The sequence below is a fragment of the Sciurus carolinensis genome, chromosome 12, assembly GCF_902686445.1.
Source record: "Sciurus carolinensis chromosome 12, mSciCar1.2, whole genome shotgun sequence".
NCBI lineage: Eukaryota > Metazoa > Chordata > Mammalia > Rodentia > Sciuridae > Sciurus > Sciurus carolinensis.
This window is the reverse complement of record NC_062224.1, coordinates 81115948-81129386: the sequence shown is the minus strand read 5'-3', so window position 1 is coordinate 81129386 and position 13439 is coordinate 81115948.

Genomic DNA, 13439 nt, shown 5'->3' with positions numbered 1-13439 from the left:
TCTTCAGGACGTCTAACTGATTCTGATTCTTTTGGACTATTTATGACAGGACAGGGGAGTTACATAGACTTGGTATGAAACTGCAAATGTATTTTGTGATTCATCTCTGTGGATGCAAGTGGGCCCTCATCCTCTTCTCTGAGAATAGCAGAGAATGCATCCCATGCGCTGGAAACCATGTTGATCTGCTCAGAGTGGATAAATAGCCTCAGTGGCTAGAATTGGGGCTACCATTTGGTTGGGTTTGTGATTGTTTGCTGCCATTCACTTGGAATGAATGAAATTCCATTTTCAACTGTCATTCTTGCATCTTTTAGATCCTTAAGGGTGGTATTATATCCAGAATTACCTCTGCCATGCAGTATTGTTGTATATTGCCTATCTTGGTTAGAGATGGAGAAGTTCAAAGGCTTCACTTGGCCCTACTATGATAGATCTTAACAGACAGGCCTAGCACCCAATGATTCAACTAACGATTATATCAATCCTTATCACACATTCAGAGACTAGAGAACCAACCCCTGGGTATGAGCTGGACTTTATTTGTTACCTGGTTCCCATGTCCCCAGCTAGTTAGAACAAGAAGCCATGGTGATGATTGCTTCTCTGGGCATCATGGCAGCTTGGACATTGTGTCCAGTAGTCCCTGGAATATCTGGAAGTCCACTTTTCCCAGTGTACAGCTACCAAAATAAATGATTTGGGGTCCCTAGGGGAAGACCTTATGGAATCATTACTGTTTTTATTTCCTTGGGGTTGCTCTCTCCCAGGATCTGACTGAGTCTAAGTCTGAAAACCACATCAGGCCCAGGAAATTGTCAAGTGATCATGACATTTTATTGGGGCTACTTCCCTCCCTAGGCTATGATTCTCTCACTGTAGCCACAGCTCCATGTAGTATCTTTGTCCACCACCTATACCTTCAATACTAAGTAGCAGGGCTTAGTGGATGACAAATGCCTAGTCATCCCTCTAGCAGAAAATAGCAGATTGACATCTTCTGATGATTGACATCTTCTGATGGTACAAGCTGAGGAACCACCTTTTTAGCTGAGGCTCTACCTTGCCTCTAGCACATTGTGTTTCTTAAATCACCTCATAACTCTGTGAGTCAGGTCCCCTTGGCTGCCACTCCAATGCTGGTGCTCATATTAATGACTGTATCTACCCGGATTCTGCAGTTCAGTGTCACCACCTGGCTTCTTTGGCTCTGGGTCTATCATCACCATTGGTATCACTAAGCCAGATTCTCTACCTTCCCCTCCTGCCACAGTCCTGGCTTATGTAGGAGAGCCCCCAACTCATCTTTTCGATGATGCTGGTGCCCTTCTCAGGAGCTTTTTCTTTTTCCTTGAATGATTTGTTCTCTGGGCCATCTCATGGAAAAGAACTAAGTGGCAGGTCTTCCAGCATTACAGTATATCCACTGCACCATACTCACTTCCCTGAGCTCTTTCTTTTCTCCCTCCACTTCCTGCTGGGGTAGTACTGGCATTTCAACTTCGTCTAGTTTGGGTCTTTAATTGTTTCATGCTTCTAGGAGCCATTTGAATAGCAAGGTTGCATCACCTCCTGAGGTCCTTACTAGGTGTTTTTTGGAGAGTACTACCGATCTCACAATCTTACGTTCCAGCCCCTTTGATCCATCACCTGCAGGATCCAGTCCCATACAAACTCCTCGATTCTGCTGGAATATGCTGACAGAGACCTGCAGTTCATCTGGGGTATCTAGTCCCTTTCATTCATCATCAGACATAGCACATACTTGACTGGGTAATGCAATGACTTTACCCTACTACAAGCCTATTTACTGAAAGCAGAGATGGAGGGGAGAGACCTCTGCATTGCTTTCAAGCAAAGTTGGAATGTGGGAGGTGAGGAGGGAGAGACTGGTTGACTCTTCACAGGGAAAAGAAGGAAAATTCTGCAGGATCAGAAGGTTCAAAAGACTCTGGAAGTTCAAAATTCAGAGCGCTGGTCATCCAGATGTCCTTGCCAAGTTCCAGAGTTCTATTGCCCCCGAATGTCTCCATACTCTTTGGTCTTCAGACTGAATTTGTCCATGAACTAGAAAAGGCAGGGCCAACGTTCTCTTACAGAGAGATTGTCATGTGACTTACCCAATTTACTGAAATCCTGTAAGAGCCAATAACTAGTAGGTTTCCAGGGACCATTTTCCTACCAAATATTGAAACAAGCAAATGTATTTAATCTCCAGTTTTGCTGGATGGAAAATTGTAGCCTGATTTTAGCTGATTTAAGTTTTAAAGAAATGTTATTTGTACACACTATTGCCTTTAAGGCACTAAGCTGACAAAATTACTCGATTTAAAAGGGAAAGTTATCTTCAGAGATACTTAACCTTAACCATTAACCCTGGGTTTCTTTTTTCTAACCACCTAATCATGAATGAATGAGAAAAGTTAAATATCAATATAGTACTTAAAATACTTCCAGAAAAATCTTAAAAGAATGAGAATTAATGGTCCAGAAAAGTTTGGAGAGAATTCTCATAGAATCATTAATTTTTATAGGATCACAAAAATTGGGGCACTTAATTAGAAGTTAGCTAGTTCAAATCTCTATTCAAGGCAAAATATCTTAAAAGAATTCTTGTTAAATGGCATTCAGCTGCAGCCTGGTTACCTCCAGTGACAAGGAATGCAAAGTCAATTCCATTTTCAAATAATTCTAATTTATAGGAAATGTAAACTCATTTTAATTCCTACCTGTTAGCAACACTTACACCTCCTGAAAAGAGAAATGCAGGAGTAGATCTACTCCTTCTTCCCATAGTAGTCTTTTTAATAGATCCCTAGAGTCTGCTGTTTACTTACCTGAACATTCTTCACTCCTTTGGATACAATCCTAAGCATCACAGATGCAAAAGGCCATCCTTCAGCAGTAGGTCTATTTTTGGCGGTTCCCTATGTCTGCCACCATCTTACATAAGCATTGCAATAACTCTGTAAATTGGTATTATTGTCCCCACCACATGGATAAGAATTCTGGAGCCTCAGGGAACTTCCAACCCCTGTCACTGAGTTGTTCCCCCCAGACAAATTTATTTGTTAGTAAGTCTTAAAAGCACTTGAGAATCGAGCCTGTGGGTGATGGGTTTTTGAGACATTAAGTATTGGAAGAAAAACACATTTGGAAAAATGAAAACCTGTCAGGAATCATGACAATAATCAAAGTGCTGAGGTTGGCATAGTTAGTGACAGCAGCACAAGATCAGGGTGATTGTTCCCATGATGTTGGGGCCAGAGTGGACAGCAGGGTAGGAGAGGAGAAGAGATTGGGGGATTGACTTACGAGTCCCCAAGCATTTATCAAGAAGCTATTGATCAAAATTGACCAAATTCGGGCTAGGGCTGTAACTCAGTGGTAGAGGGCTTGCCTTGCACATGCAAGGCATGGGTTCGATCCTCAGCATCACATAAAAATAATAAATAAAAATATTGGAGATACTCAGAAAACTTGGAATGGAACCACCATTTAACCCAGCTATCCCATTCCTACGTTTATATCCAAAGGAATTAAAATCAGCATACTACAGTGATGCAGTCACATCAATGTTTATAGCAGCTCAATTCACAATAGCTAAACTACAGAACCAACCTAGATGCCCTTCAACAGATGGATAAAAAAATTATATATATATATATATATATATATATATATACACACACACACACACACACACACACACACGTGTGTGTGTGTGTGTGTGATGGAGTATTACTCATTCTTCAAGAAGAATGAAATTATGGCATTTGCCCTTAAATGGATGGAACTAGAGAATATCATGCTAAGCTAAATAAGCCAATCTCAAAAAACCAAAAGTCAAATGTTTTCTCTGATATGCAGATGCTAATTCACAATGGGGAAGAGGGGGTGGCTAGGGAAGAATAGAGTTACTTTATATTAGGTACAGGGGATTGAAAGGAGGGGAGAGGGTATGGGGATAGGAAGGACAGTAGAAAGAATCAGACATTATTACCTTATATAGATAAATAACTATACAACCTGTGGGATTCTACATCATGTATAACCAGAAGAATGAGAAATTATACTCCATTATATATGATGTATCAAATGTATTCCACTGTCATATATAACTAATTAAAACAAATTTTAAAAATTTAAAAACTATTGTATTGGGAGCTGGGGTCATGGCTCAGTGGTAGAGCATTTGCCTTGCATGTGTGAGGCACTGGGTTCCATCCTCAGCACTGCATAAAAATAAATAAATAAAGGTATATAGTTCACCTACAACTAAAAAACAATTTTTTAAATTGTGTCCATCTACAACTAAAAAATATTTTTTAAAAAAACTTTCCAAATTCTATTGTTATAGTGTATGCATATTCCACTATTATGTATAATTATAATGCACCAATAAAATATATAAAAATAGCAAAAAAAAAAAAAAGTAGGGGAAAAAAGGAAGTTCTATGTGCTAGCACTATGCTGGGTGTTGGGAATGGATTTTGAACAAAACAAATATGTCCCTTCCTCCCTGGAGCTGACAGTCCAGTAGGGAGAGGGATGTTAAGTGAAACACCATAGAGACAGGTATATACAAATGTCAAGTGCTTCACAGGTGTTGGTAACTAGGAGGAAGGAAAAGAATGGGGCTCTAGACAGTAGTCCAGACTGAGATAGGAGAACGTGCTAGTGGTCTCAAGGGTGGCTGGCCATTCTGATGGTGAGAAGACCATCTCCCTGGCCAAAGGGCTGCGTTCCATGTCTGGTCAACTGCCCCGCCCCTGCCAGCTGCAGACTGGGCTGGGACAGAAAATCTCTGCTGGAATTTTGGATGGTTGGCGGTCTTAAAGCGCCCTCTAGTGTTAAGGGAAGGAATATAATGGCCTGAAAGAGAAGGAGTTGGGGAAGAATTTTAATTGAGATTTGTCCGGGGGCGGGGGCTGGGGTGCGTGTCCGGGAGAGAACAGTTCTTTTCCTGGACTCAGGAGAAGCCCCAGCAACCAAGCTGACAGGACTCGGGATAAGGTTTAGAGCCATTCGTGTGATGCCTCAGAGTGGGTACTTATGCCCCAGCTAAAAATACCACCATGAGCCAAGAATTCTGCCACCGCTCTGTTTTTGCTCATCGATTGTTCCAGAGATGCTCTCTGAACACCTGTCCTCCTAGTTTGCTTTATCAGGGAAGAAATGGATGGGGAAAGCACGGTGGCTTTATTTCTTTTTCATGGTCCTGGAGGCCTATGACCTCATCTCACCTAGTCACATCATCGATGACCCTATTTCCAAATGAGGTCATTCTGAGGTTTAGGACTTCAGCCTATCTTTTTGGCACATTTCAACCCAGGGAAAGAAACAGAGAACAGCTAATCATTACCACCAGGAAAGCAAACACCTTCCCCCAGTGTCAGTCAAAATACCCAGGCAGTCTGCACAGTCGGCACAAAGCCTAGTGTCTCTGGGTCTCAGAGTATCTCAGAAACTGCTGATGGGGAGGACGTTCTCCTCGCTCCAGGAACTGCTTGAGGATCAGAGTCTAGCTTCACAGGCTGTGAGACTCCCCACCCTGAGGAAGGCCTCTCTCGGCTGCTAGGAGGGGCGGTGCAGTCTTCTCTGTGGTAGAGGCTGGACAATATGGCCCCTGATAATCCTCCCCTACCGTGTACTCTCCTTTCATGAGACTGGTGCTCTCTTTTGAGCCCTGTCCAGGTTAATGCATGTGCCACTTTCTCAGTCACAGAATCTGTCACGGCTCACAAGCTGCAGTACATTGTCAACCGTGGGCATCTACTGCCACCATGTGCCCAAAAGACTCCATGGCTAGAGTGATCCTGGAATCACCCCAGCCAGAACAGGGGTGAAGGGGGCACTTCTGATGATTGCGTTGGGACAGCAGGTGTGAATCAGGACTGTCCCAGGCAGCGTGAAGTCACCCCTAAGTTGTGCAGCAGAGCAAGAGGATGGGCAGAGATCTCCCCAAGGGAATTGTGGCAGGCCCTCATTTGACTCACTGGCCCATGTGTTCCCAGCACCAAGTTTCCTATAGGACCTACGCTGGCCATCTTGTGCCTCAAAGTTAACAATGCTTGAAAGAGTTTTGAGCTCCTCTGGCACAAAGAATATGGAAGTCTTAACAGTGCACATTAAAAGGAGAATAACCTTTCTACGTTGCCTATGTAACTTAAAATTTTGTTCTGACTTTAAAGATGCATCTTAAATCAATAAAAGATCAAAAAGCCCAGAAAGGGCCTCTGTGTGCGTCTTTCAAAATTGACATATTATTCAAATATGCAAAAATAAAAGTAAAATATTTGTTTTATAATAGCTTCTTAGTCTGGATACTACTTTCTGTTGATAGCGGGGAAGAGATGACATTGGCAAGATATTTCAATCTACCAATTAATGGAAACATAATCCTTTCCATTTTTCTCTGATCTCTTTTAGATAAAGCTGTTAATTAAACTTAAATTCTTAACAGCTTCAAGGACTCTCTCTTACCTCCTCTCGTGGTGCCTGGTGCAGTAGGGATGCTCAGTATCCCTGGTCCTTCCTAGCCTCTGCTGGGATGATCCTCTTCTGTGTGGTGATGGTGGTACAGCTGGCCCATGGGCCTCATTCTGGCATCTGCCACCCACACCATGGTCCTTGCCATTGCCTCTGGTGACCCGAGCGCCACACTCTGAGTTTGATTATTTGGAACCTAGCTCTCTTTTAATTTCTCAGCTATTGCCCGTCTCCACAAAATATGCTATGATTTAGATGTGGTTTGTTCCGAGAGCTTGTGTGTTGGGGAAATTGATCCCCACTGAGGTGGTACTAAGAGGTGGTGGAACTTTAAGAGGAGGGGCTTAGCGCGAGGTGCTTGGGTCATGGAACTGGGTGCACTGCCCTTGGAAGGGATTAAGTAGTTCTCTTGGGATCCTGGTTAGTTTCCTCAAGAGTAAGTTGTTATAAAACAGAAAGACTGGCTGCCTCCTTGACCTCTAGCTTCCTGTCCCGTCACGTGATTTCTCCTCTCATGACCTCTTACCATGAGTCCATCTGTCATGAAGTGATGCGGTCAAGGGGACCTTGCCAGGGCTGGCACCAGCTGCTTGGAGTGAGCCTCCAAAATTGTGAACTAAATAAATCTCTTTTCTTTATTAAATGCCCGGCTTCAGGAATTTTGTTATAGCAAGAGGAAACAGACAAGGGGCATCAGAAAACTCCAGATTGCTTTCTCTCCCAACATGCTATGATATGTGGACACTTGGAGGCTGCCCTCCACACATGATTCAGTCACTCCTACTTCCCTTTTCTTGGATTGTGTTGGACATGGTATCTCCCTTGGCCAAGGGTTTCTTTCCAAGTCTGTAGTTTCTCTGCCCAGGTTGTGAAGGATATCACCTCTGAAATTCACACGCTTTCCAGAATCTATCTGGTTGGTTATCTTGTTCATGTCCTCTCCTGCCCTGAGACACCTCTTTCCAGTGCTCCATTCTGGGAAGGGAAAGGCACCCAGAACAGTGCAGGCTGTCCTTTGCCCTTCTCTTCAACCCCTCACTCAGCTCTTACTCTTTGCTCTGGAAGGAGCTTTCCCCTGTGTGGTGAGGATTTCATGGAACTCATGTCATGATGCTGCCTGATCAATGATCAATGAGCTGATCTATGATTCATTGTCTAGTCTATGACTGTGTGAAACCTCCCTGGTCATCTTTTTAAAAATAATTTTCTGAACATCGTCTCGAAAACCAAATAGTAGCTCCCTTGTTCTCGAAGACTCTTCCCTTCTCATGAAGCCATGGATTCCATTTATTCCACGTATGGAAACCACAGATTAATCGCCCTAAGAGTTACCAGATTACTGTTTCAAAAAACATTATCCTTTTACAGTGAGAATTTTGTGTTCGATACATGTCACCAAATAATAAATAAAGAAAAAGTAGTCTTTGCTGGCAGTTTAGAAAATAAATTGCTCCAATTGGAAGCTAAAATAAGTTCCATATGGATTAACTAAAATTGAACCTTTGAAGAAAAATCAAAACATTGAAAAGTACTAACAGAAAGTAAAAATGAGTATGTATTATATCCCTAAAGGAGCAATTTTCTAAGAATCCTTAAAGAAAGAAAACAGGAAGAGAAAATAAAACACCTTTTAAAAAAAACCCTGCTCATCCAACAATATAAACAAATGAAAATAAAAACAGAAGACTTAGAGAATATTTACAGGGCACGTAACACACCTGTAACCCCAGCTACTGGGGAGGCTGAGGGTCACAAATTCGGGGCCAGCCTAGGCAACTTGGCAAGAAGACCCTGAATTGAAATAAAAAAATAGGAAGGGCTGGGGATGTAGCTCAGTGGTAGAGCACTCACCTAGCATGTGTGAGGTCCTGGGTTCAAGCTCTAGTAAAGAGAGAGAGAGGGAGTGAAGTGTTATAAGACATGAATAAACCTTATATAATTGTAAGAAGTATGAATCTCAGACTACATTCTCAGTTTTCTATAGTAAAACTTACTTTCCTTTTCAAGTACTCTTTATGCCCTTGTAGTCCCCATTATGCTGATTCTGGGTAATATCAACAGTTCTATCCTATTGCTCTTATTGCAATATCCTATCCTATTGCTCTTATTGCCATCCCCTCTGTCCCCAGCTGCCTGCTTTTCCCTGGGCTTGTGTGCTCTAGCTGGCCACACAGGATGTCCATTCACTTCGCTCTTCTTTGGTCATTGATCCAGGAAGGACCCGGGTTGTCTTCTATTTTCTTTCTTTCTTTCTTTCTTTCTTTCTTTTTTTTTTTGGTGGTGGTGCTAGGGATTGAACCCAGGACCTTGTGCATGATAATCAAGCACTCTACCAACTGAGCTTCATCCCCAGCCCCCATCTTCTGTTTTCTAATACAAAAGATTTACAGGCCCAGTGACTTGAAGATCCTTGTGGAAGCAGGAAGATCACAAGTTTTAGACCAGCCTCAGCAACTTAGTGAGGCCCTAAGCACCTTAGCGAGACCCTGCCTCAAAATAAAACATAATAAGGGGTTGGGGACTAAGGATATAGCTCAGAGGTGGAGCACTCCTGGATCTGAAAAAATAAAAAATTGCAGCACAGCTTCTGTCTTTACTGTGTTTAATCTGTATCATGAAACCACCCTGGGGCTGCAGGGAGCTCTGAGAGGTTGTCTTGGGTCTGCACATCCTAATTGGTCCTCTAGTCTCTGTGCTCCCACATGATGGAGAGATCTCAGTGACACTTGCTACTTCCTTAGGCTCCTTCCAGGAAGGTGGTTCAGGTCTCATCCATAAGGTTGTGGGGGTACAGGTGGAGCAGACGCCGGACACGCATCTTCCTTCTGATTCTCTGCAGCCCTGCCCTAGGTCAGCATACTTTATCAAGACTTTGGGGTGAGGAAGGCTGGGCCTGACTATTCATGTACTTCCTTATGCTTTTGTCTTTGACCTGAACCCCAACTATGAAAATTCATAACCCATCATTTGGTAATTTCATTCTGCTATAACGACCCTTCAGAGACAAGTCTAGGAAGAGCCAGAGAGTAGGTAGGATAGTCAATAGTAAAACATAGACTGGTAATTAAGGCAATGGGCCCCCCAAAAGTCTTCTCTAAGTAAGATGGAAAATATGGGCTATTTCATAGAAATGAATTGGCCTGTAGAAAGATTGCAAACATTCTAGCTGATTCTTTTGTTCTAAAGAGGTGGCGAAAGCTTCCTTTGTCTGAGAGATTTGGGAATAAGGAAAACCGGATGGATCTGAGTAAAAGTTACAGAAAATTTCAAACTTAGCCACTAAAAGGGGCACAACCGATCAGAACATAGCAGGCCTGACCAATAACCTTAGCATTTTTCCAATATCTGGTTAGCCTAAATAATGAACAGTGACCCTACCCAGCAGCCGTATGACCCTCTAGATGAGTACATTGGAGTGGCAACCTTTTATCAGGACCCCTCTTGCTTGGTGAGAGCTCTGTTTCTTTTCACTTGGATGAATCTTACTCTTTCACGCTCACTCTCCATTATCTGTGGATTTCATTCTTTGAGACTGCAAGACGAGAACCAGGAGAATTATTGCTGGTAGTTTGCTGCTGTGTGGCAACACTAGCAGGTATGGCCTGTGTGGAGCTGAGAGACCCACTGTAATCATAGCAGGAGAAAATCTGATTTCACCGGGATATAATATACAACAGCACAAATCAAAATAAAAATGTAAACTTACTGATTAATGTATCAAAATGTTAGTCTAGCCGAGCGCAGTGGAGTATGCCTGTAATCCCAGCAGCTCGGGAGGCTGAGACAGGAGGATCACAAGTTCAAAGCCAGCCTCAGCAACAATGAAGCGCTAAGCAACTCAGTGAGACCCTGTCTCTAAATAAAATACAAAATAGGGCTGGGGATGTGGCTCAGTGGTTGAGTGCCCCTGAGTACAATCCCCAGCATGCCCCCCACAAAAAAATGTTAGTCTACTACAAAAACAAACAAACAAAACCCATTAAACTTCATTATAAATATGTAAGCATTTTCTGTGTATATGGATAAAATCAAAAAATGGGGAGAATATTAAGCTAATTGATGTGTTAATGAAAAGAGTGGGATTTCTTTTTCTTTAGCACCTTTCCTTTATGTTAGCTATATGTAAATACCAGTCATGTTATTTATGAGAAAAGAATCGATTTTGCCTCCAATAATATAGAGCCTTCCAGACCCTGATTTCCCACCTGGTCTCCCGTGATCTCTGACGTTTATATTTTGCTCAGGCTCAGTCTGTACCACATGAGGTGCAATTAATTGAGAGGCAAGACAGTAGTAGAAAAAGAGAAAGAACTTCATTATGATGATGAGCTAGGTGATAGGAAGATGGTAGGAATTTCCATCCTAAAGGGTCATCCTCTCGAAAAGCTGATTTTATCTTTTCCACACTTCAGACAGAGCACTCATCTCCAAAGTTTATAAAGAACTTAAAAAACTTAACACCAAAAATACAAAGAACCCAATCAATAAATGGGCTAAGGACCTGTGCAGAAACTTCACAGAAGAAGATATACAGGTGATCAACAAATATATGAAAGAGTGCTCATCATCTCTAGTAATTAGGGCTGGGGATATAGCTCAGTTGGTAGCGTGCTTGCCTGGTAAGCACAAGGCCCTGGGTTCAATCCCCAGCACCGCAAGGAAAAAAAAAAAAAAATCTCTAGTAATTAGAGAAATGCAAATTAAAACCACCCTAAGATTTCATCTAACTCCAATTAGAATGGCTATTATCAAGAACACAAGCAATAGTAAGTGTTGGCGTGGATGTGGCAAAAAAGGCACACTCATACATTGCTGGTGGAGTTGCAAATTGGTGCAGCCACTCTGGAAAGCAGTGTGGAGATTCCTCAGAAAACTTGGAATGCAACCACCATTTGACCCAGCTATCCCACTCCTCGGTTTATACCCCAAGGACTTAAAATCAGCATACTACAGTGATGCAGCCACATCAACATTCATAGCTGCTCAATTCACAATAGCTAGATTGTGGTAAAGAAATCGTGGTGTATATATACGCAATGGAATATTACTCAGCCATAAAGAAGAATAAAATTATGGCATTTGCTGGTAAATGGATGGAGTTGGAAAATATCATGCTGAGTGAAATAGGCCAAGCCCAAAAAACAAAGGCAAATGTTTTCTCTGATAAGCGGATGACTGATGATACATAACGAGAGGGAGAGGGAGTGGGGGGTGGGGATGATGAAGGAACTTTGGAAGATGTAGAGGATAATGGGGTAGGAGGGGGTGGGGGAAGGAAAGATAGTAGAATGAGACAGACAGACAGTATTACCCTAGGTATATGTATGATTACATGAATAGTGTGAATCTACATTGTGTACAACCACAGAAATGAAAAGTTGTACCCCATTTGTGTACAATGAATCAAATGCAGTCCGTAAAAATTTTTAAAAATTAAATTTAAAAAAAAATTTAAAAGAAAAACAGAAAAGCTGATTTTAGGGCTATTTATACCCTTCTCAACAGGTAGAGGCTTGTGGTCAAATGACTGCACGTCTGACCTTATTGCCCAATCAAGAGATGCTATTCAGTTTGCAACACTCAGGAACAAAGGTAATTATTTCCTCAGGCTTTTTTTGTCATTCATTGATTTTTCATGTGCAATTCCTGACATACTATACTATGGACAGGATAGAACAGGTAGCTGCCCCAAGACCCTCTTACTGACCACCAAACTCCTGGTAATGAAAGAAAACATACTTCATTTGATTATTGTGGAAGATAAGACTCAGATGAGGTAAATAGGAAGTTGGGTAGGAGATCTGGCCTCAACGCTCAGCTTCAATATGGCTCCTTCCTTCTCATAAATCTCATAAATATGGGTAAATTCCCTTACCCATAACCGCTCTTGCCATCTTCTATGCCTTTGCTTAGCTCAGTGGTTCTCAAACTTGGGCTACACCAGAATCCCTTAGAGGGTTAAAAGACAGATTGCTGGGCCTGAGGGAGGAGCCTGAGAATTTGCATCTGTAAAGAGTTCCCAGAGATGCCAGGGCTGTGGCCCTGAGGACCACACTTTCAAAACCACTAGCTTAGGCCATGCCTTTCCCAGCTTCTTTCCTTCCTGACTTCCTTTCTCAAACACAATGACAACCTAATAGGCATTAAGAGGCCTGAGGCACACCTTGGGGTGGTTTTGGTTAGAACCAATCTATTCATTCACGGTTCTCATCCTACCTGTTTCTCAACAAACTCTCAGAACTCTGGTTATCTACCCCGTACCGCTCTTGCCACATTTATAATCCAGCCTGTACTCTATTATTTGAAAGTATTAGTGCAGACCTTTGTTATTATTTCATACGATTTTTCTCTCCCTAACCAATCCTCTGAGTCTCAAACAGAATATCCTCTTCTTTGTCCTTTTCTGTGTGGGCAGAGAGCCAGTTTGCTGCCTGGGGCCCCCTAAGGGGCAGGCATGCCTTCTATTAATAGAGCACGGGTTCCAAGACCTGTCCCATCCAGCTGCTCGCCTTGCCCTTACTTGTCTTGACCTGGAATTTCCTGTCTTCCTGTCCTTGTTGGGCAACTTTCCTACTGGCCTTTTACAAGAGAGTTTCCCAGTTCCACTCTCAACTAGCCCCACTAACCTCAAATCCAGTTCCCAAAGACAGCTGTGCACAGAGAGAAGCAAACTACCATTTTAAAAATAGATTTTTATTATAAAAATTATAATACAGTTTCACAGTTATATTTAAAATGCTTGAAAGTCAGAGTAAAAAAGTAAACATTTTCACTTAGAGACACCAATTTGAACACCTCAAGGTTTAGCCTGAAACCTATCTTTCCAAAAAATTAGACCAATTTGAAAGCAGTTTTCATTTGCCAGCACATTAAACTTTATTTATTGATTTCAATAATCTTTGTTAACATCACTTCAGATAGTTACAAAGCATCACACCATATGCAGA